Here is a 24,161-nt window from a genome sequence, read left to right as displayed (position 1 = left end):
ATAGAAGAACCTCAAATACTTTATTAATAGAAGAAGTAAAGTTCTGAGAGTGTCACAACCATAATAGGCCCAATCCAGCAACACCTCCCAGCAGAAAGAAATCTCCTCTTCACCTCCTTCAAGCAAATCACCCAATAGTTCTATACTCAAACCAACAACACTTCCTTACTTACACAAAATTCCAGCCTCCCATAGACCTCATGAGAGAGCTCTATATATAGAAGTTTTGGAGAAAGCATGAGCCAGCTTGAGACTAACATGAAGCAGACTAGTGTCTTCTCCTACTTCAGTTAATCTTCAGTTCTTGAGTCCACTTGGAGTCTCTTGCTTCCACTTGGAGATCTAGATCCTCTTACTCATCACAAGGCGAATTCCCTGATCCAAGTGTCATTTTGGAAGCTTCCTGGGCATTTGACACCTTGCAGAATGACTGTGCCACTTGGCCAATCTCGCCCAGCGCAGGTAGCCTTCATTGATTTTGACATTCAGCACAGGTACAGAGTGGAGCAGTTGACATTCAGCGCAGATGCTCAGTGGAGCAGCTGACATGATCCAGAAATAGCTTGTTTTTGAGTGTTTTCAGGTGGAGAATTGATTTTCAGTGCTGTGGTTTGCTGACCTTGTTCCTCTAGGGGTAGGAACAACATGTTTAGGGACTTTGGATCCCTTAGATTATTGACATTCCATGCTTCATGCTGTTAGGCACAAAAATGTCTATAACAGTTGCCCCCTAAAGTATGAGGTCGTTCATCGGGTGAAATGCTTTATTAGCAGGATCCGAAGTTCATTCAATCGCTGAGAGGTGCCCTGTAATAAAATACAATACAATACATTATTTTTCATTCTGCTTTCATGATCTAGCTGAGGCGGGCATTCCCATGCTTAGCTTTATAAATTCATTTTGGTACATACAACAGACGATCGTCTGATAGTAGACTGATAATTCTCTGCTGAAATTATCATCCTTTGAGTAGGATGATCATCTGCTGCAATGATGTACATATCAAATGTCTTTATATCTCCTGAATATATATCGCAGCTCGGATGGATGAAACTAGATCCGGGGTCTTCAAACTCGTTCGATCTTCACTCTAAGTACAAGTCGATCCATGTGAGAATTGCGCTGAAGTCGAACATGGAAAGACATCGCTTGATTACCGGTCAATAATGTAAACCGTTAACAAGCGCGAGAGGAATCACCGATAATGATAATGACCCTCAAGGTACTACAGTACAATTCACGTGGTGTGAATATAGGACTTGGCGTCGAACACCACGCAAAATCTTCTGGTCGAAGGTCATTGATGTATACCTGTCGCCGGAAGTGAGAAGCTTGCCATTGAGGCATGCAAGCTTCAAAGTACTGGGGGGGTGTTCCTAGATCAACTTCTTGGATAATGAGCTGAAGTCGACAAGAAGCGATCCGTCAAAGGAGGGCCTTAATGAATCCCACATCAGTGACACGGAACGGAGCTAATGATTTTAGTGGAGGTGAAAACAATCTGTGAGATATGATTCAGGGTGGCGATCATGGGTGGATGAAGGATAATGTATGGCAGTGGATGGGACACGGTTGACTCTTTCTAAACAACATCTCTTGAACATATAACGACACTGATGTGATGGATCGGTAGCATTACCCCAAATACGGATGGTTTGGCGAAGACCATGGTGATGAGACCGGTGAATGAAACAACCCAACCCGATGTGATATAGAGGACAAAGTGTCATGTTCAAGAGCGACTTGCTACCATTAAAGCTTTGAGGTTCTCCTAATTTTTCCCCAGTCATTTCTGACCAGTACCTCTTTATTTTTGTCAAGCTTGAGGAGGATAACATATGCTTGTTCTATAACCTGCCCTTCGGGCAAGCCCATCACTATGTTTTAACGAGCCTAGCGATAGGAAAACTCGTTCTCGTCTAAAGACAAGTTTATCGCTATTTAATCATTTTAACGAGTCTAGCGACAAAGACAACTTGGTCCTTTTCATTTTTAGAGAGTCTGAAAAGGTACAGAAAGTTAACTCCAAAATTCCTTTTTCGTCATCTAATCCCTTAAGTCCGAAAAAGTATAAAACAATACAGAAGGGATGAAATTTCGATAACTTTAACGAGCCGAATAAAACAAGCGCTCAACCTTTTTGTGCAATAATCCCTCAGGTCCAAAAAGATTAAAATCTAGAGGAGGGATAGCTCTTCCGGTCCTTTTAACGAGATGGAAGGCCAAAACTCGGCAAACTTTTCATTTTTTATGAGTCAATTGAAAAGAGCTCAAAGAAGACTCGTCTTTTGAGGAACGAGTGATAAAAAGGGATAGCCGCAGATTCCAGGTACAGGTTGGAAATTTCCAATCATGGCAGTGTCACAAGGATGGCTAAGTGAAATCACTCTTCCCAGCTGTTCCTCAAAATGGGTAAACAATCATATGGGGTGAACGATCGGCCAAATGGAATGGAGGTGGCAAGTGCAAACACGACCAAGGCTTTTTATGGCTAATAAATTTATGATCACAATGGTTATTTACCGAAATAGGTTCATTTTTTAATGAGCTTGAACTATGGGGGAAACTCTTGCTCACACTTTTCTATTTTTTAACGAGCATAAATTCCACGGTAAAATTGCTCGAATCTTGCGTTTAGTTTTTAACGAGCATGAACTTTATGCTAAAACTGCTCGATATACCAGTCATAAGATAGGGAATGTCTCCTGAAAGATCCCATTTTTTATAGAGCTTGCGCCTTACCAAAGCTATGCTCCCTCTCATCCTTTCTTTATGCAAGTTCGGAAACGGCTAATCCCAAAAAACAGATAAATAACCGCCCCTAGCTTGCACTCCAAAAGGTTTGCATGCCCCCAGGTATAAAGTACAATTTCAAGGCTGCCCCTACTTATCCGATAAAACATTTGTTTTAAAGGGTGAGGCTTACCTCTTTCTGGTTACCCAAAGATTGTTCTGTTAATCTTTCAAACTGAACACTTCCTCGGCATTGCCTCCCATAGTAGACAATGGTGAATGACCTTTGTCAAACACGTGACCTTAACAAAAGAATCCTATTCTAGAACAACCCCTCTTCCAACCACGGACGGGGTACAGACTAGTCATATTCTCTCGCGGAAATTCTACCTTATACCCAGGGTTTCTTCTGCCCGAAGCAGACCAGGATTCATGCCCCCTGGGTTCCAGTCCCATCTTTCCGAATCACTCGCACTCATCAGGAAGGAGGACTGGGGGTGTAGACATTTATTGAGTGAAAAGACCATTGAGGGTTGGTATTTGACTATTTGCGATGCGTGATCCTGGAAATGAAAGTTGGTCTACGAGCTTGACCACCCTTCCTTCGTGTGGAAAACACATTACTCTAAAGAGTGAGGAGACTATAGCTCCCATGCCATATATATAGTCTCGTCCAAGGAGTAGGTTATAATCCAAGGGTCCTTGAACGACCATCACGTTCATTTGAACGATCTTCCCTTTCAATGTAACAGGCACATTGGGGAGGATCCCTAATGGTCGACTGGTTCCTTTATCAAAGCCCGAGAGATTTCTTATCTCAGGCAAAAGCGTCGGGGAACCCAGTGCTTTCCAAGCAACAGAGGAAAGGATACTCACAGATGCCCCTTCATCAATGATAGTTCCAGCCATCACCATTCTGTAAATTTGGACTATGATTCTGAATGGTATACTGGCTGGCAACCGGGGTCTGCCTAGTTGGTTCCAATCAAAGGACACAACCAGGTTGCTTGGTGGTGGGACCGAATACACGGCCGGATACGATCCTGACGACGTTCCTTCCTGCGATAAAGGAATGGGCGCATTGCCCTGATGCTCATCAGAATCTGTGTTGATGAAAAGAATCTGGATGGTGTCATCCTTATTCTCTTCCGTGAGGGTGTCATTTGAAGATGAATCTTCAGTGACGGTGTCATTTGAGGATGAAACCTCTGAAGGAAGAACCGGGTCAACTGCCGTATCGACCTTTAGACTTTCGTCTGGTTTGGATTCAGTAGGTTCATTTTCAATGACTGACGCTTCAGCTGACCACTTGAGCGGGCCAGCTGTGTTTTCAACCAACGAAGGACTTGGCACGAGTTTTTTGTATCCAGGAGGAAGTCTCAACGGTGAAACCGGACGATCTTCCAAAACTCTCTTCGCTTCGTCTAAGAAGGGACAACAGTGGATGGCGTGATCGCCTTCACACAGTCTACAGGGGGATCTTGCTCCCCCCTTTTGTCTTGAACCTTCACTTTCGCTGGTTGAAGGTAAGCACTCAACCTGGTTATCAGAGGTTGATGCTCCCGAATTGTGCAACCGAGGGGACCAGTCCCTTAGTATCCGGGGAATACAGGGACAATCTCTATGGAAGTGGTATCCTCTACATATGGCACATGGCGATTTAGGCCCGGTCTCTGCTGTGTGTGATTTTTTGTTAGATGTCTTTTGCTTGCCCCCAGTCGCCTTAGGCTCCTTCTTCTTCTTCTCTTTCTTCTTCTTTTCCTTCTTCTCCATGGGAGCTTGGCTTTTGCCAGCCCCACTTTTCAAAGATGAAGGATTGGAGGAAGAGTTATAGGAAGTAGAAGGCCGGTGGGACGCTCTAGACTCATCTAACTGTTGACTCGACTGTTCAGGAACCATGGTGTTCTGAACTACATTAGTTGAGAATAGCCAAATAGGCAGGCCAATTGTCAGTCCTGGAAGCGACAATGTGGCCATGTGGGGCGCACCAACTTCTCCCCAAGAGGAGAAAGGACTAGGATTTCTGTCATGTGGAATTCCTTGGTTGGGGCGTTCCATGTTCTCAACCTAAAGATCAACGCAGGAATAGGAGGTGATTATGTTCCGTTTAAAATAAATTTTATAACGACGCTTAGACACAACTTGCTTTTTCACTTTTTAAGAGTCGAGAAAAAGCTAAAGATGACTCTAGTCTCCTTCGATGTTTTAACGAGCCCGAAGTGACAAATGCTCGGATGGACTTTTTCAGTTATAGAGTTTGAAAAAGGCCAAAAGAAACTACTGTGGAGTTCTAGGCAGAGGGTGTGCCAAACCTTTCGCAAAACCACAGAATACATTTTACGGTACGAGTGGTCGATCTTCGTGAATGTTGTGTTCACTGCATTGCGATCAGTAGGGAGGCCGACACGGTTTCCTATGGATAAAGGCTTTGATCCTATAGGGGTCTCCCAATATATACGTGACGGTACGTGGGAGCACAAGTCCATATTGATACTTATCGCTTCACCGTGGAGGAATCACCCAACCACTCAACGCTAAGATATCACGTTTAACGACGCCGGAACACGTCTCTAGCTTAGACCTCTATGTGTTTGCGTTATGTTTCAATGCGTTGTTATGTAAATTCAATTTATTTTAAGGTTGATCTTGTTTAGCAGTTTGCCTTTATGGATCACCACGAGATGTATAGTAACACTCCTAAATGCAGTCTAAGATGATAATCAAGCTTTTCAATCTTTCAACTTTGAAAATCTTAACTACTGAGGGAAAAGAAAGATAACACCTTTTCACACAGATCATAGAGCACACACTAATGCACTTTTTCCTTAAATCAACATGCAAACTATCATAATGCACATGCACAATGCAAGTATTTCTTTTCTCTTTCTTAATGTTGGTGCAACACAAAAAGAAAGGTGTTGTATAATTTTGAATTCAATTTCAAGCGAAAGCAAACAAGTTTGTCCAAAATCAAAAGACACCTTAAGATTTACTTGTTTCGACACTAGAAATATATAAATTCAAACCATATGACGAAAGAAAAATCTCAATCAGCTATGAACAGCAAACAAACTAACTCTTAAGATCAAAACGACACTTAATCACAGGTCTAGATCTAAGAGGCCACAGCAAGACTAGTTCACTTTCGTTATGGGAAACTGTAAATGTACAAGAAATACACAAAGAACAAACACAGTTTCTTTATACAACCGAGGCGGAATAGTGACAAGGAAAGTTGGTTTCAGATAGGCACATTGACTGGTAACAGGCAGCAAAACAAGAGTGAAAACAGGGCAAGAAACAGCAGGAAACCCCAGTAGCACTAGGAAAAACTGGTCTAGCGCAGGTGGGACACTGTCTGTTTGACCTTCAGTGCAGGTATCCCCTTCGGGAACTGCGCTGAAATGCAGACAGCCTTTGGACAGCCTGCACTGAAGAACGAAACTTTCGTTTCTCTTGGTTTCCGGGTCACAGATTGCTCAAAAATTCACCGTTTTTGCTCAAATCAGAAGCTATCAGTCAAGGACACACTAAGGGATGAAAAGGAGGATGAAAAGCTATCACTAAGAGCTTATTAGAGTCCTTTTGGATCAGCTCTTCAAATCATAAACTTGCCCAGAAACTGAGCTAGAGTAGCTGCCCTCTACTTTGTATTTGAAAGATCCAAATACAGTTTGATTCGGTACTCCCTTTGTTTATGAAATGAATAGCAAAACACAAACAACCAACAAGATACGATCCCCAGTGGAGTCGCCAATTTGTTGTTGGGAAAAGTATCCAATACGGAATGACCCTATCCCACTCTAAGGGTGATAGTACCTCAGCAACAACTGAATGCAAAGCTATTCAAGATTACTTCTTTATGAGATGGGAGAGAGAAGAGAAAGGGGATCCACTAACCGTTATCTTCCGCTAATGGTTGATCCAATCTTCCCTCTTTGCTACTTGCTCCAAGCTCCTTGCTCTTTCACCGGCCCAGCTACACAAAGATCTTGTAAAAGCACAAGAAAAGGAAACTACAAGAAGCATACATCCATAATCGATTCAGGGATTAGCATAAATCAAATATACAAGCATCAATTCACCATTGAGACACATGCATATAGAAGAACCTCAAATACTTTATTAATAGAAGAAGTAAAGTTCTGAGAGTGTCACAACCATAATAGGCCCAATCCAGCAACACCTCCCAGCAGAAAGAAATCTCCTCTTCACCTCCTTCAAGCAAATCACCTAATAGTTCTATACTCAAACCAACAACACTTCCTTACTTGCACAAAATTCCAGCCTCCCATAGACCTCATGAGAGAGCTCTATATATAGAAGTTTTGGAGAAAGCATGAGTCAGCTTGAGACTGACATGAAGCAGACTAGTGTCTTCTCCTACTTCAGTTAATCTTCAGTTCTTGAGTCCACTTGGAGTCTCTTGCTTCCACTTGGAGATCTAGATCCTCTTACTCATCACAAGGTGAATTCCCTGATCCAAGTGTCATTTTGGAAGCTTCCTGGGCATTTGACACCTTGCAGAATGATTGTGCCACTTGGCCAATCTCGCCCAGCGCAGGTAGCCTTCATTGATTTTGACACTCAGCGCAGGTACAGAGTGGAGCAGTTGACATTCAGCGCAGATGCTCAGTGGAGCAGCTGACATGATCCAGAAATAGCTTGTTTTTGAGTGTTTTCAGGTGGAGAACTGATTTTCAGTGCTGTGGTTTGCTGACCTTGTTCCTCTAGGGGTAGGAACAACATGTTTAGGGACTTTGGATCCCTCAGATTATTGAAATTCCATGCTTCATGCTGTTAGGCACAAAAATGTCTATAACAAGAGGTAGCCAACCATGGTCTGCCTAATATTAGAGGATGTCCTCCCAAGTTTGTCTTTGGTTGCAAGATCAGGAAGTCAACAGGATACTCCGATGAATCCAAAGAGACTATGATATCTTCTAATATTCCTTCAGGAACAACTTTAGATCTATCCGCTAGTTCCAAGATTGTAGAAGTTGACCTATGTTGTTTAAATTCAAAGTTTTCATTGTCTCCATTGTCATTACGTTTATAGCTGCTGCCAAGTCTATTAATGTGTTTGGTACTGAAAAATTATTTATTGATATAGTAACCATAGGGATACCAGGATCAATATATCTCTCTACTATAGTTTGTGTAGACATGAGGCTTGCTAATTTACCAACGACTTGGATTGTAGTAGGATCCTTTTTCTTTTTCTCTGATTTCCGAATGCACAATTCCTTTATTGTTTTAGCATATATTGGTATTTCTTTAATTGCCTTCAACAAAGCAATTTTTACATAAGCATTTTTTAACTCATCTAAGATATCAAATTCAGGAAGGATTGTTTTGTTTTGTTGTTCCACTAACCTCTCAGGATAAGGTGGTGTTCGTGTTGTAATATTTGTTCCTTTTTGAATTTGTATCTCAGTTTGTGATGTTTCAGGTGATTCTCCTTGTTCAGTTGGTTCTTCTATGATTGGAGGAGAATCCTTTTTAAGCACTTTTACAGACCTTATATGGACATCATTAAGAGGAAGAATCGAATATGTAGGGAAACATGCTGCTTCCTCTATAGTGTATGCAGATTTGTCCACCTTATTATTTGGATTGGCCATTGGTTGGGCTGGTAGTTGAGTTGGTCTGGGTTGATTTGTGGGTAGTTGTAACTGTTGTGGTTGGGTCAACAACGATGGTGGATTCTGTTGTGGAAATGGGATGGATTGCGGATATGCAGAATGTTGTTGTTGAAAGGGTATGGATTGTGGATATTGTGGATATGCAAATGGTTGTTGGTATTGTTGCTGGTATTGTTGTTGATACTGTTGAGGTGGCTAGTTTCCATAACCATATCCTCTCCAACCTTGTACAGGTTTTTGTGAATATTGTTGTGGAGGCCAAGCTTGCCATGGCATTGGAGGGGTCCAAGGATTTTGAGGTGGATAGGGATAATTTTGTTGAGGGAATTGCTGCTGATTTTGTTGAGGCATCCTAGGTTGCCATGGTCTTCATGGTGCTACATAATAGAAACCTTCTATCCCTGGCACTTCTTCCATTGAGTTCATTTGTAATTCCTTCAATCTTAAACAATTCTCTGTGGAATGATTTTCTGTACAAAGACCACGAACCTGAATACTATCCAAGGGACATTCTCTCAAGGGATGTTTCTTTTTACATTTGGAACAAAAGATTGCTAGAGCTTGTTCTTGTTCTTCTTTCTTCTTGTTTGCCTTTAGCACATCTATTTGTGTCCCTAATGTACTCAAGGGATCTGTTTTGAAATTTTCCAATAATCTTCCTATTTCAGCTCTTGTTATCCCTCCTGCAGCTGACTTTGCTGCTTTTGAACTTACTTCCCTTCTTCCGGTTTTTGATCTTCCTCTAGAATATTTTTGACATAACTCAACAATTTCATCGAACGGTAGGTTTGAAATGTCTCCTTTACCCATAACATTCAAAATGTCAAGGTATTCATCCCTTACACCCTTGAGAAAGATCGTGCGAATGGTTTCTTGACTTAGAGAGTGTTGTTTAGATTTCTGTAGATTATATGCAAATCTTTCCAAATATTCTTCTAAACTTTCATCTTCTTGTTGTGTCATTCTGAAAACATCTTCCTTTGAATCTCTAGATCTACAATAAGCTTGATATTTCTTAAGGAAGACAGATCTCATATCATCCCAAGAAGCTATTGTTTGTTCTCCTAAACCCATAAACCATTTCAAAGCTGCTTCTTTTAATGTTGCAGGGAAAAGACGAAGTTTATAAACGTCATCAGTATATCCATATGTTCTACATAGAATATCAAATTCAAACATAAATGCATCAGGATCTTCTGTGGACATTCCATAAAAGTTTGGCAATACACAAGGTGGAATATTTTTCATTTTTACTTCTTCTCCTAATATTGCACTTGTGTCTGCTATTGGAAAGCCAAAAGTAGTTTCTTGATCATTACCATCTTCTTGTCTTTTCTGATCGTTTTCTAGCTTGCTATCATTTTCTTGTTTTGCCTCCTCTTCTCTTTTTCTTCTCCATTCTCTTTGTTGTCTTTCATATTCAGCCCTTTGTTGTTCAGGAGTGAAAATAACAGATCCATGTCCCTCTTCTGCCATTGATTGATTTGTTTCAATTTCGAGTGGAATTTCAGGTTGTTGGAATTACAGGTTGTTTTCCTTTAATAATTTATTTTTTGTTTTCCGGAAGTGGAGAATTGTTTTTGTTTTGCTTCCCAAGCTAACAAAGTTTTCCTTTCAATCAAGGTTAATCTTTGTCTAGTTCTTTGTTTTTCTGCCAATTCCTCAATTATTGGATTACCAGTAACTGGGGTGTTTGATGTTCCTATCTCTACTTGTGGGGGGTTTTTGATAAATCTACCTTGAGGATCTCTATATCTAGGCATAAAGAAACATAACTAAAAAGGAATGTAACTAATGTTTTTGTTGTTTTGAAATTTATCTTTCTATTGACTATGCAGATATTTTCCTCCCCGACAACGGCACCAAAATGTTGAGCTAATTTGTGGACCTAAATTAACACAATTATTTCTTATCAATCCGGGTTGTTTATGCTTTCAGGCAAGTTCACTATATGTGAAGATCATATGTAATCAAACCTTGAAAGATAAGTTATTCAAAAGCTAAAAGTAATACATTCTATAACTCTAATTCAATCAGCTTAAAAAGGGAAAAAAACATTGAAAGGGTTCTTGACTCAAGAAGTCCACCTTCACCTCAATTATCACTTAATGAATCAGAGATTGAAACCAAAATCTTAAGATGGATAAATTATTAATGAAAGAAGTTCTTAACTTAAGAGACACATAAGGTATTCCATCATAATTCATTCATCTCAATGAGAAACTACTTGCATGCAAACAAAAGAAACTAGTTTTGATTCATAATTTTAGTAGAAGGGATGCCCAACTTGAACACATTTTTTTCCAACTCAATAAAGTGATGAATAAGCTATTAACTAGTGAAATCAATCACTATGCATAAACCATAAAGCAAACTGAAATAAATCTTTGAAAGACTAGTGCTATAATCAACCAGATTACAAGGAAATGAAACTAGTTAACAAGGAAGTGTACTTAGCTTGGAATGGGGGCCCTCCACCCTTGCCTTGCACACTTGAGAGGTGATATCAGAAGCTTAAATTCAGTCACACATCCATAGCATTGAACAGCAAAATAAAAATAACACAAGTCTTCAAATTAACTCCTCAATCCAAAGATGTCACAACATAAAAGTATATCATAAAATCAATACATAAGCCATCAAAGTTTTGGCTTTAAATAAGAAGTCTCATGAAAAAATTGATCTATATTCACTCAAAAAAACCCATCTACTCTCATCCACCTATCTAAGTCGAATTCATTACTCCCATCCCAAGAAAGATGACCATTCCTATGAAATCTCAAAACTGCCCTATTTCTATGGGATTCCTGAATGATTAGTCATGGTTGACTAGCACCAAATGGGCCTAATAAAGCTTGTTCTGTTCGAACTAATCATTTCTGGCTTAGTCCTAGTTCCCAAGCTGTTCATCCATGCATTCCATTCGTGCCCACGTGTCTTGCAACCATATCAACCATAGAGCTATTACGGGAATTTTTGAATCTGCCAATTTTGCACTAAAAATCAAATTTTCATAAAAACTTTAGAAATTGAAAAATTAAAATTAAATACCTGAATGGATATCAAATATACATCAAAATGGGATAAATGAAGGGAAAATGGATGGAAAATAGATGGATAAGTAAGTTTCTTTGAGCAAAAATAAGACCAAAACTAAGGCCCAACAGTGGCCAAGGAATTGAAGGGCGACTGTTACAGGGAAAAGTGTCTATTTAGAACTGCTCTATCCCACTAGGGTGTGATAGCTGCCTTAGAAACAAACAGAGAAAAGCTAATTATGTTTTTCCTTTATGAATTATAGATGGAGAGGAATAGAAAGACCAACCTCTGTCATGCGCTAATCCTTTGATTACGGTCCCTCTCTTCTTTGATAGTCCCCAGCTACCTTCTCCCTTGCACGCCCAACTTCACAAAGTACCTGTAAGATCACAGAAGCATAACACTATACAAAGGCATGGATCTATATTCATAAACAACTTAGGATCAGATTTAAATTGACCATACAAATGTAACAAGCATCAATGATACAAAAGCATGGAGGAAAACTCAAATAGCTTTTATTGATAAACAAGAAAAGATCCAGGAGGAGTTACAACTAGTTGTTCTGACCCAGCATCAACCTCCCAGCAAAGAAGCCCCTCTTCACCTCCAACAAAGCTTAGATCACCCAACAATCTGATGTTTGTCTTTAGAAACCAACATCAATTCCTTACAATATACAAAATTCCAGCCTCTGGATCTCTGGGATGAGGGATCCATATATAGATATCTGTAAGGGGGACTAGTCAGCTTGTGATTTGATTAGTGTCTTCTCTCTGTCAGTTCTTGCTTCCACTTGGAGACTGAGGGCCTCTTACTCATCCTTGGTCGAATTCAGCGAGGCAAGTGTCACAGGAGAAGATTCTGGAAGCTTCCGTTGCCTCTCCACCTCGCGGAATGACACTGCCATTTATTATTTCTCTCCCATCGCACCCCACAGAAGGGACTTTTGCAATGCAACGCACCCTCACAGTGCATTTGGGTGAGATTCAACGCACCTAGCCAGTGGAGCAGCTGCAATGATCCTGTTTTGACCAATTTTGAGTAGTTTTTCATGGAGAACTTATGGGAGAAGCTGTAATCTATTGACCTTGTTCCTTTAGGAGTTAGAACAACACTTTTAGGGACTTAAGAGCCCTTGGTTTATGGACATTTCATGCTTGGTGTTGTAGGGCACAAAAATGTCTATAACAGTTTCCCCCTAAAGTATGAGGTCGTTAACCTTTTGGTGTCGGGTGAAATGCTTTATTATGAGGATCCGAAGTTCTTTCAATGCTGGGAGGAGACCTGTAATAAGATACAATACAATACATTATCTTCATAATATTTTCATGATCTAGCTGAGGCGGGCATTCCCATGCTCAGCTTTATAAATTCATTTTCATGTACATAGGACAGACAACCGTCTGAGTGTAGACTGATGATTCTGATGGAGCCATCATCCTTTTGGTAGGATGATTATCTGTGCTGCAATGCTATACATTTAATGTCTTTATTTCCTGAATTTATATCGCAGCCTGGATGGTTGAAACTAGATCCAGGGTCTTCAATCTCGTCCGATCTTCACTTGAAGTACAAGCCGATCCATGTGAGAAATGTTCTGAAGTCGAACATGGAGAGACATCGCTTGATTACCAGTTAATGATGTAAACTGTTAACAAGCGCGAGAGGAATCACCGATAATGATAATGAACTTCAAGGTACTGCAGTACAATTCACGTGGTGTGAATAAAGGACTTGGCGTCGAACGCCACGCAAAATCTTTCGGTCGAAGGTCATTGATGTATACCTGTCGCCGGAAGTGAGAAACTTGCCATTGAGGCATGCAAGCTTCAAAGTACTAAATGGGGTGTTCCTAGATCAACTTCTTGGATAATGAGCTGATGTCGACAAGAAGTGATCCGTCACAGGAGGGCCTTAATGAATCCCACATCAATGACACGGAACAGAGCAAATGATTTCGATGGAGGTGAAAACGATTTGGTGATATAAGGTTCAGGGTGGTGGTCATGAAAGAATGGAGTATAATGTATGGTAGTGGGTGAGACACAGGCGACTTCTCTCGATGAATTCTCTTGAACATATCGGCGACACTGATGTGATGGATTGGTAGCATTAACCCCAAATTTGGATGGTATGGTGTGACCGGTGAATGAAACAACCCAACCCGACTCGGACACGGAGTGGAAGTGTCATGTTCAAGAGCGACTTGCTACCAACAAAGTTTCTTTGAGTTTTCTTCCCAATTTTTCCCCAGTCATTGCTGACCAGTACCTCTTTATTTTTGTCAAGCTTGAGGAGGATAACATATGCTTGTTCTATAATTTTCCCTTCGGGCAAACCCATCGCTATGTTTTAACGAGCCTAGTGATAGTGAAACTCGTTCTTGTCTAAAGACAAGTTTGTCGCTATTAATATTTTTAACGAGTTTAACGACAAAGTTAACTCAGTCCTTTTCAATTTTAGAGAGTCTGAAAAGGAACGTAAAGGTAACTCCAAAATTCCTTTTTCGTCATCTAATCCCTTAAGTCCGAAAAAGTATAAAACAATACAGAAGGGATGAATTTTCGATAGTTTTAACGAGTCGAACAAAAGAAGCGCTCGATCTTTTTGTGTAATAATCCCTTAGGTCCAAAAAGATTAAAATGTAGAGGAGGGATAGCACTTCCTGTCCCTTTAACGAGCTGGAGAGGCCAATGGCTTGGCAATCTTTTCATATTTTACAAGTCAGTTGAAAAGAGCTTAAAGGAGACTTGTATTTTGAGGAACGAGTGATAAGACGGGTAGCAGCTGATTCCAGGTAAGGTTTGGAATTTTCCAATCACGGCAGTGTCACAAGGATGGCTAGTGAAATCACTCTTCTCAGCTGTTCCTCAAAATGGGTAAACAATCAAATGGAGGTGAATGATCAACCAATGAAAAAGTGGAGGTGATGGTGCAAACACGACCAAGGCTTTAACGGCTGAAGTACTACATTCACGATGGTTATTTACCCAGGAATAGTTCATTTTTTAACGAGCTTAAACGCAGGTGGAAACATTTGCTCATGTCTTATGCTTATTTTTTAACGAGCTTGAACTATGTGCTAAAACTTCTCGATATGGGTTTATTTTTTAACGAGCTTGAACCTTGCGGTAACACTGCTCGATTAATCCAGTCTTGTGATAAGAATGTCTCATATAAAACGACAAATTTTAGAGTTTTTCCCCACATCCTTTATTTATGCAAGTTAGGAAACGACCAATCCTACGAGTTTAAAGGGTTAGAGGCCCTAAAAATTTTAAAAAAATAAATAGTCGCTCTTCGCTTGCATGCCAAAAGGCTTGCATGCCCCCAGGTATAAAACAGAGTTTCAAGGTTACCACTTCTTTAGTCTGTTAAAACATTTGTTTTACCGAGAGAGGCCTACCTCTTACAGGTTACCCAAAGATTGTTCTATTCACAGTGCAAACAAAACACTTCTCCGGCGATGTCTACCGAGATAAACAAAGGTGAGCGACGATGCCCGCCAACTCACATAACTTTGACAAGAGAATCTTGTTCTAGAATAACCCCCTCTTCCAATCACGGATGGCGGTACAGACTAGTCATATTCTCCCGCAGAAACCTACCCTATACTCGAAGTTTTCCTGTCGAAGCAGACCAGGGTGCATGCCCCCTGGGTTTCAGTCATGTCCCCCCGAATCACTCGCGCTCATCGGGAGGACGGACTGGAGATTGAGACATTTCTTGCATGAAAAGACCATTTAGGGATGGTATATGACTATTTGCTATGCGTGATCCAGGAAATGAAAGCTGGTCCACGAGCTTGACCACTGTTCCTTCGTGCGGAAAACACATCACTCTAAAGAGTGATGAGACAATGGCTCTCATGCAATAAATATAGTCTCGTCCAAGGAGTAGATTGTAATCTAGGGGTCCTTGAACTACCATTATGTTCATGTGAACGGTTTTCCCTCTCAATGTTATGGGCACATCAGGAAGGATCCCTAACGGTCAACTCGTTCCTTTATCAAAGCCTGTTAGATTTCTCATCTCAGGCAAAAGCGATGGTGAACCAAGCACTTTCCAAGCAGTTGAGGAAAGGATACTCACAGAAGCCCCCTCATCTATGATGGTACAAGCCATAACCATTCTATATATTTGAACAATAATCTGGAATGGTATACTGGCCGGTAAACAGGGTCTGCCTAGTTGATTCCAGTCGAAGGAGACAACTAGGTTGCTTGGAGGTGGGACCGAATAGACGGCCGAGTACAACTCTGATGAATTTCCTTCCCGCGGTAAAGGAACGGGTAGACTGCCGCCATGTTCGTTGGAGTCTGTGCCTATGAAAAGAATTTGGACGGTGTCATCCTTGTTCTCTTCAGTGGCTATATCATCTGAAGATGGAACCTCTGAAGGCAAGACCGGGTCAACTTCCGCCTCGACCTTTTGACTTTCGTCTGGTATGGATTCAAATGGTTCATCTTCAATGACAAATGCTTCGGCCGACCACCTGAGCGGGCCAGCCAGATTTTCAACTAGTGACGGACTCGACAAGAGTTTTTTATATCCAGGAGGAAGTCGTAATGGTGAAACCGGACGATCATCCAAAACTCTTTTAGCTTCATTTAAGAAGGGACAACGGTGGACGGCATGATCCCCTTCGCACAGTTTACAAGGAAATCTATATTTTCCTTTTTGTCCTGGGGCTTCACTTTCACTAGTTGACGGTGTGTTTTCAACATGATTATCAGAGGTTGACGACACCGAGTTGTGCAAACGAGGAGACCAGTCCCTTAAGATCCAAGGGATGCAAGGAAAATCTTTGTGAAAGTGGTCTCCTTTGCAAATGACACATGGCGATTTAGGCCTGGTCGGTGTAGTGTGTGGATTTTCGTTAGATGACACTCATTTGCCCCCATTCGCTTTTGGCTCCTTATTCTTCTTCTCTTTCTTCTTCTTTTCCTTCTTCTCCTTAGATACTTGACTTTTGGCTTTACCAGCCCCATCAATGAGGAGAGGAAGAATTAGAGGAAGTAGAAGGTTGGTGGGTAACTCTGGACTCGTCTAATTGCTGATTCAATTGTTCAGGAATTGCGGTGTTCTGAACGACAGAGGTTGAGAAGAGCCATACAGGCAAACCAATTGTCAGTCCTTGAAGCGACAATGTGGCCATATGGGGCGCACCAACATCTCCCCAAGAGGAGAAAGGACTAGGATTTCCTCCAAGGGGAATTCCTTGGTTGGTGGATTCCATTTTCTCAACCCAAGATCAACATAGGAAAGGGGTAATGAACATTCCGTTTAAAATAAATTTTTAGACGCTTTGACACAACTTGTTTTTTCAGTTTTTAAGAGTTGAGAAAAAACAAAAGATGACTCTAGTCGCCTTCGATTTTTAATGAGCCTGAAGTGACAAGTGCTCAGATGGACCTTTTCCATTAAGGAGTCTGAAAAGGAACGAAAGGGACTACTCTGGCAGTCTAGGTAGAGGGAGTACCAAACCAATCACAAAACTGCAAAATACTTTTTATGGTACGACAGTCAATCTTCCCGAATGCTGTGTTCAGTGCGTTGCGCTCGATAGGGCAGCAGACACAACTTCCTATGGATAAAGGATTTAAGCCTATAGGCGTCTCCCAAAATATACTCGACGGTACATGGGAGCACAAGTCCGTACTGGCACTTATCGTCTCAAAGTGGAGGAATCACCCAACCATCAGTGAGAACAACAATTACCAGGCTTTACGATGCTGGAATACGTCTCTAGCCTAGACCTCTAAATGTTGTGTGTTAAGTTCCAAAGTGTTGTTAGATTCATTGAATTTATTTTAAGCTGATCTTGCTTATGAAGTTTGCATTTTGAGTTCACCACAAGATGTAGATGTAATTCATAAAATGCAATCTAAATATGATAAACAAACTTTTTATCTCTTTTGTGCAATGAAAATCCTAGCTACTAGGGAAAAGAAAGACAGAATCTTTTCACAAAGAGCAAAGAGCACACTGTAAATGCACTTTCCTAAATCAAGCCAAATAGACTGTTTATATGCAAATGCACATGCATGTATTTGTTTTTCGACTTTCTTAGTATATAGATGCTAAAAAGAAAGTTGATGTACAAATCTGAATTTCTTTTCAAGCGACAAACATAAACAAGCTTCTTTTCGAAATCAAAGATAGAGATGATTACGACACCTTACGATTTTGAAATGAATGCTTGTTTTTGACACTAGAAAATTACAAATTCAGACCAAAGGCAATAGTAACAGGATAATCGACCATCAACAACAATCAAACGTTATCCTATGATCGAAATCGAAACTTGCAACAGATTCAAATCAAAGGACGACAGTACGACTATGCTACTTTTGCAAAGGAAAATTGTAAATGACTCAACAAACACACAAAAACATCTACAGTTCTTGTGTACAAAGGAGGCGGAATAACAGCAAGGAAAAGGAGTTTCAAGCAGACATATACTGATCATAGGCAGCAAAATTCAGGAATAGAACTCGAAAGGGTGATCCACATAAGACACAACTGCACAGAGCTAGTCTGATTAGCGCACCTGTAACACAGGGAATCTGAAATGCAGCGCAGGTTGTCCCTTCGGGAAGTGCGCTGAAATTAAAAATCTCTGAACAGTACATGTGTTGGGCCAGAAACGAGACTCTGTTCGGGTTCCGGGTCACAGTTTGCAGTTCAGTTCTTGGTTTTTGGTCGAGTAAAAAGCAATCAATAATGCAACAATCAGGGGTAGATCTAAGGAGGATCTAAGAGCTATCACAAGGGAAATCAGATAGTTTGTGAATCAGTTGTTTAAATCATAAACAGATCCAGTGGATGGATTGAAGCAACAATTATCTACTTTTAATTTGTTATGGCAAATGTAATTCGAATGTTACTTATAAGTTTATGAAACAAACAACAAAGACTGATAAACAAACAAACTAATTATCTCCAGTATCCATTTTGTTACCGGGAAAAGTGTCTATTTAGAACTGCTCTATCCCACTGAGGTGTGACAGCGGCCTTAGAAACAAACAGAGAAAAGCTACTTATGTTTTTCCTTTATGAATTATAGATAGAGAGGAATAGAAAGGCCAACCTCTGTCTTGCACTAATCCTTTGATTCGATCACTCTCTTCTTTGATAGTCCCCAGCTACCTGCTCCCTTGCACGCCCAGCTTCACAAAGTACCTATAAGATCACAGAAGCATAGCACTATACAAAGACATGGATCCATATTCATAAACAACTTAGGATCAGATTTAAATTGACCATACAAATGTAACAAGCATCAATGATACAAAATCATGGAGGAAAACTCCAATAGCTTTTATTGATAAACAAGAAAAGATCGAGGAGGAGTTACAACCAGTTGTTCTGACCCAGCATCAACCTCCCAGCAAAGAAGCCCCTCTTCACCTCAAACAAAGCTTAGATCACCCAACAATCTGATGTTTGTCTTTAGAAACCAATAACAATTCCTTACAATATACAAAATTCCAGCCTCTGGATCTCTGGGATGAGGGATCCATATATAGATATCTGTAAGGGGGATGAGTCAGCTTGTGATTTGATTAGTGTCTTCTCTCTATCATTTCTTGCTTCCACTTAGAGACTGAGGGCCTCTTACTCATCCTTGGTCGAATTCAGTGAGGCAAGTGTCACAGGAGAAGATTCTGGAAGCTTCCATTGCCTCTCCACCTCACGGAATGACACTGGCATTTGTCATTTCTCGCCCATCGCACCCCACAGAAGGGACTTCTGCAATGCAACGCACCCTCACAGTGCATTTCGGTGAGATGCAATGTACCTAGCAAGTGGAGCAGCTGTAATGATCCTGTTTTGACCAATTTTGAGTAGTTTTTCATGGAGAACTTCTGGGAGAAGTTGTAATTTGTTGACCTTGTTCCTTTAGGGGTTAGAACAACACTTTTATGGACTTAGGAACCCTTGGTTTATGGACATTTCATGCTTGGTGTTGTAGGGCACAAAAATGTCTATAACAACGACGGAGGATTGGCGAAGTCATCTCCATTTCCTTCTAACATTTGCACAACCCTCATCATGCAAGGACGATCTGCAGAGTTATATTGAATGCACCACAAACCAACTTTTGTGAATATTCTCGCCTTCTCCTCATCTGCACATTCCATTTCTCCTCCTCTCAACCTCATCCCCAACTAACCACTCTCAATCAACTTGAAATCCAATTCAAGAAAGTATAATTGACTAGACCGGCTCACCTGCACATCAATATTCTTTCTGCCTCCAACAATCTCTAGCAATAATATTCCGAAACTATAGACATCTAATTTATCTGTAACAGGACTGGCATCATTATCGCACAACTCCGGTGCAACATATCCCAGCATCCCTATCGTTGTTTTCATAGAAATATGATCGTCTCCCTTTCCAAAAAGTTTTGCGAGACCAAAATCAACAATTTTAGGGGTGAAGTCGACGTCCAACAATATATTGTGAGGTTTGATGTCGAAGTGTATGATGCGCTTTTGGCAATCATGGTGTAAATATGCAGTTCCACGGGCCTCACCCAAAGCAATCGAATACAATTGTTCCCACCTTAAGTCTTGTCCCTCCTCTTTCGGGGCAAATAAAAATTTATCCAGACATCCATTAGGCGTGTATTCATATATGAGTCTGCTTATAGGGTTTTCAAAACAGTACCCCAACAGACGAGCCAGATTGACGTGATGGACCCGTCCAATGGTAGCAACCTCATTCATGAATTGGGTCTTGGTATGCCTATGCCTATCAAGAAGCTTAACAGCCACTAGAGCATCATTCCCAAGCATTCCTTTATAGACCACACCAAACCCTCCTTCTCCCAACTTGTTTGCAAAGTTGTTTGTGATCTTCTTGAGGTGAGAGTGTGAATATCTGGCTGGAATTGGCATTTCATAAGCATTTTCCTTTAGGAATTTCTCCACCCTTGAAGTAGAGGTACCAGGAGTAGGGCTTCTCTTCTTGGCATAAAACATTAAGAACAACACTGCTATTGTTTCCAGCGCAACTCCTCCAATGATGCAACCTGCAGTGAAATACAAAGATTGATATGAATGTGAAAGAATGAACACTCATGGTTGAAGTCGAAATGCCAAGGTCACGAGGTGGAGGTGAAGTGGTTGTGATAGTTCGGTGATTGTTTTAGCAATCGAGTCTCGGAAGAGTTCATAACTGTCCAAGAGCAGATGAATCGATTCAATGGATCGAAGGAAGGTTAAAGAGAGAAGTTTATGGTGTAAGACGGGTTGGTTTATGGATGGTGGAAGTAGCATTCAAAGTTTTGACTATTGGGACTATGCACAAAAGCAAGAATGAGTTGGGTTGAATGAATTCGTGTTATTGCAAACCTAGTAGCAGCATTCCAGGTGTTCATCGCTGTAATCATTGTTTGATATCTTATATTTCGTTGTTGTAGTAGCAAGAGTTTTTAATTCTGTTGAATGTTTAATAAATAGGCACTAAATCCTTTGTTTTGTATATTGAATTACTTGTCTGTATTTGATTTTATTCTCTGTTTCAAATGTGAGTTTTGTTGTGTACTCTGTGAGTAGAGCACGATGTGTTGTAACTGCTAGTGAGTTGCAACCCGTAGCTACTGCGTCAAAATGAAATCAATACATTAATTTTAATGTACCCGTCAATTTTAGTTTCAATTTCAATTTCTATATCTATCTCTATTTGTATTTCTATTTTTATAGCCATAGAGATAGTCTCTTACTAAATGTTGCTCTCAGGTATTAGTTCCATATTTAGATATGTACCTAACTATCCTAATTTACTTAAACAATTACTTCAATATCTGAACATCTTTATTTATGTATAGTGACAATTTTCTATATTCAACAACGACATGTAAGTCTTATTATTTTGGTGGAGAGTTTGTTTTCTTTTAAGTGAAGCCAAAAAAAATAGTCTAAAATTATTTCTTTTTAATTTCACCTTCTTATAATAAAATCTATATTTATTATATTTTTTTGCTATGTTATTATATTTTATTTTCCTAAACCCTATTTTTCTAAGTTCCCACATCCATTTCATTATCTTTATGTTTTTTTCTATATTTTTATTCTTACTTACATAAATTAATATTTTGTCCTTTACATTCTTCCAATTTTCTCTTTACATAGTTTTCTCTTCTATTTAGAAATGCATAAGCACACTCTGTTAATTCGCATCTAATATTGTTACATGTATGATATATCAAGATAGAGAAATTAACTTGATCACACAATCAATTAGTTGAGAACATATATCAACCTTACATCAATCTAGGAAGCATCTAGTTGAGAAAATATCTCTCAAGCCAACTAGATCTAACCAACTCCCTAAAGACTTGGAACAAGATCCTTCTTCAACCTATGATCATACCTAAAACAAGTAGGAGTTACATACTTTAACAATCCCCATTAATGATGTTGGAAATAATACTGAGAGGGGTGGTGGGGGGGGGGGGGGGGGGGGGTTGAATTAGTATTAGCAATTTAACAATTTTTCATTTCCATAAACAAATTGATATGCGCTACTTCTGTTAATTAAACCTGCATATATATGCAACTGTGTTTAGAGAAACTCGTGTATATCTTGCAGGTTTCTAATTTAGTTAGCTGATCTTAATCTGTGTATCAGAACCATAAAAATAGTAATCAAGTGCAGTAAACAGTATAGGCAATCACACACATGAACACAAGATATAAGGTGGAAACCCAATGTGGGTGAAAACCACCTACTACAATTCATCTCTATGTTCTTTTAATAAGAAACTTCTTTTTACAATATTTATGTACTGATGCAATCTTATACCAATATGCAGGCTTCTACCTGCAGAAGGCTACAACCTTCTCTCGTTTTCCAGCTTCTCCTAGAAGGGAACTACAACCCCCTTAGTTCTTGTACTAGATGATGTACTAGTACGTAGGTGCTAACCTACAGAAGGCTACAACATTCTCTTTTCTTCCAGGAACCATGTTTCATGAATTTTTAGACTGGATCCATCAATAACATCAATCAAATATCAAATATTTTTGTATCAACCAATCTCCTTTGCATCAACCAAAATTGAATCAAACAATCACTTCTCTAAAGCTGTAACCAAAATACAGTAATAGTAACCATAAACCAATCCTGAACCCAGAACACTGCAGCAATAAACAGAAGTAGCTAAAACATATTTTATGAGATGTACCCTACTTTAATCTGTAGAACCTGCATGTATACATCGATATATTAAGGCAAATCTGCGTATACGCCATTTTCAATTATCTAACCAGCGTGTATACGTGCCTTTGATATGTTGAACCTCTGTACAGATCTATAAAATATAATTTACCCTTTTCAATTATTTAGATATCAGTTATACCCAGATCATTAGATTTATAGATCATTTCATGCACAAAATATAATAGATCAAAATCTCACAAAGATACTTCTCTTCAAGCCTTAAGATCTTGACCCATCAATATAACTCATCCTTCTCCTAGTGCTCAGGTTCCTCTTTGATTCAGATTCAGCTATGCACCATAACCCAATGACCAGTATTCTAGATCTTGTTCTTCATAAGATATCCAATACTTGAGTGCCTTTGCCTAATGATCTCCTTCCCCTTTTATAGTCTTAGGCCTTACTCAATACCATTGTCCAAAACCACTTAGAACCAAAACCTGGGTCCAAAATACCTCGGTTCAACTCTTCGGATGAGATACCATGGTCCAAAACCATAGTTTCAAATACCAAGGACCAAAAACCAAGTTTTCCGAACTATACGTGCTTTTCTATGCATGGAAGTGCATGTATACGCATACGCTCCTTTGGATCGGCGATCTCGCATGTATATGCAGCTTGCTTAAGTGGAACCTGCATATATCTCTTTTTCCTTCATTCTGAGAGCCTGAATTATGATCTGTCAACTGAGTGAGTTGCCATCAAGGACAACACCTGTGTCATAGTGCCAAACATGTGTCATAATGCCAACAATATCCCCAAATCACTGTCACTCTCCCCCTTTGTCATCAAGGGCAAAGGGCTATGCTCCCCCTGAATACATGCTGAAATCTATGATCTGCTGAAGAGTCTTGTCCATGCTCCCCCTAACTGTAAGAAAGGTCTACAAAAAGATGTTCTAAAAGAACTTCTTATCACCAAGGATTCATACATACATCCATCTCCCAACCAAGTGGGGATATACCATAATTGACTCATTCACCCAACCAAGTGGGGATATACCAAGAATTTATACAAGATAAAACAAGAATATTACATCATCCATTGCAGGCATAGTGGTGAAACAAAATAGGTCGTTACATGACCTTGATAATAAAAGAAACACATGACATAGAGACAAAATATATAAAAGAAGAATATGATAGTCATCAACAACTATCATCAATAGCATCTGTCAATCATCATCCAGACCAGCAACCATGATCTCCCTCTGCACCTGTTCCACCTGAAACAAAAACAGTTATGACCTTGATAATAAAAGAAACACATGACATAGAGACAAAATATCTAAAAGAAGAATATGATAGTCATCAAAAACTATCATCAATAACATCTGTCAATCATCATCCAGACCAGCAACCATGATCTCCCTCTGCACCTGTTCCACCTGAAACAAAAACAATTGTGAAATTGAACCAAGATCTTCTAGGATAATGCCAACAATGCATTATTAGAAGTATATGCTCCCCCTGAACCTGTGCTAGATGGTCTCTGTCAGACCCATA

The 24,161-nt window shown here is 39.9% G+C and overlaps 1 pseudogene; it reads right to left on the bottom strand.

Annotated features, from left to right (window-relative positions):
- Window positions 1–19,595: 19,595 nt before the first annotated feature.
- LOC149174393 (rust resistance kinase Lr10 pseudogene) overlaps window positions 19,596–24,161 on the bottom strand; it is a 70,790-nt pseudogene continuing 66,224 nt past the window's right edge.

Source organism: Pinus tabuliformis, chromosome 4_1 (genome assembly GCF_031772625.1).
Source record: "Pinus tabuliformis cultivar Carrire ecotype Pingquan chromosome 4_1, CPIR1, whole genome shotgun sequence".
NCBI classification, from domain to species: Eukaryota; Viridiplantae; Streptophyta; class Pinopsida; order Pinales; family Pinaceae; genus Pinus; species Pinus tabuliformis.
The sequence above is the reverse complement of the archived record's forward strand: the minus strand, read 5'-3'. Positions and strand labels throughout refer to the sequence as shown.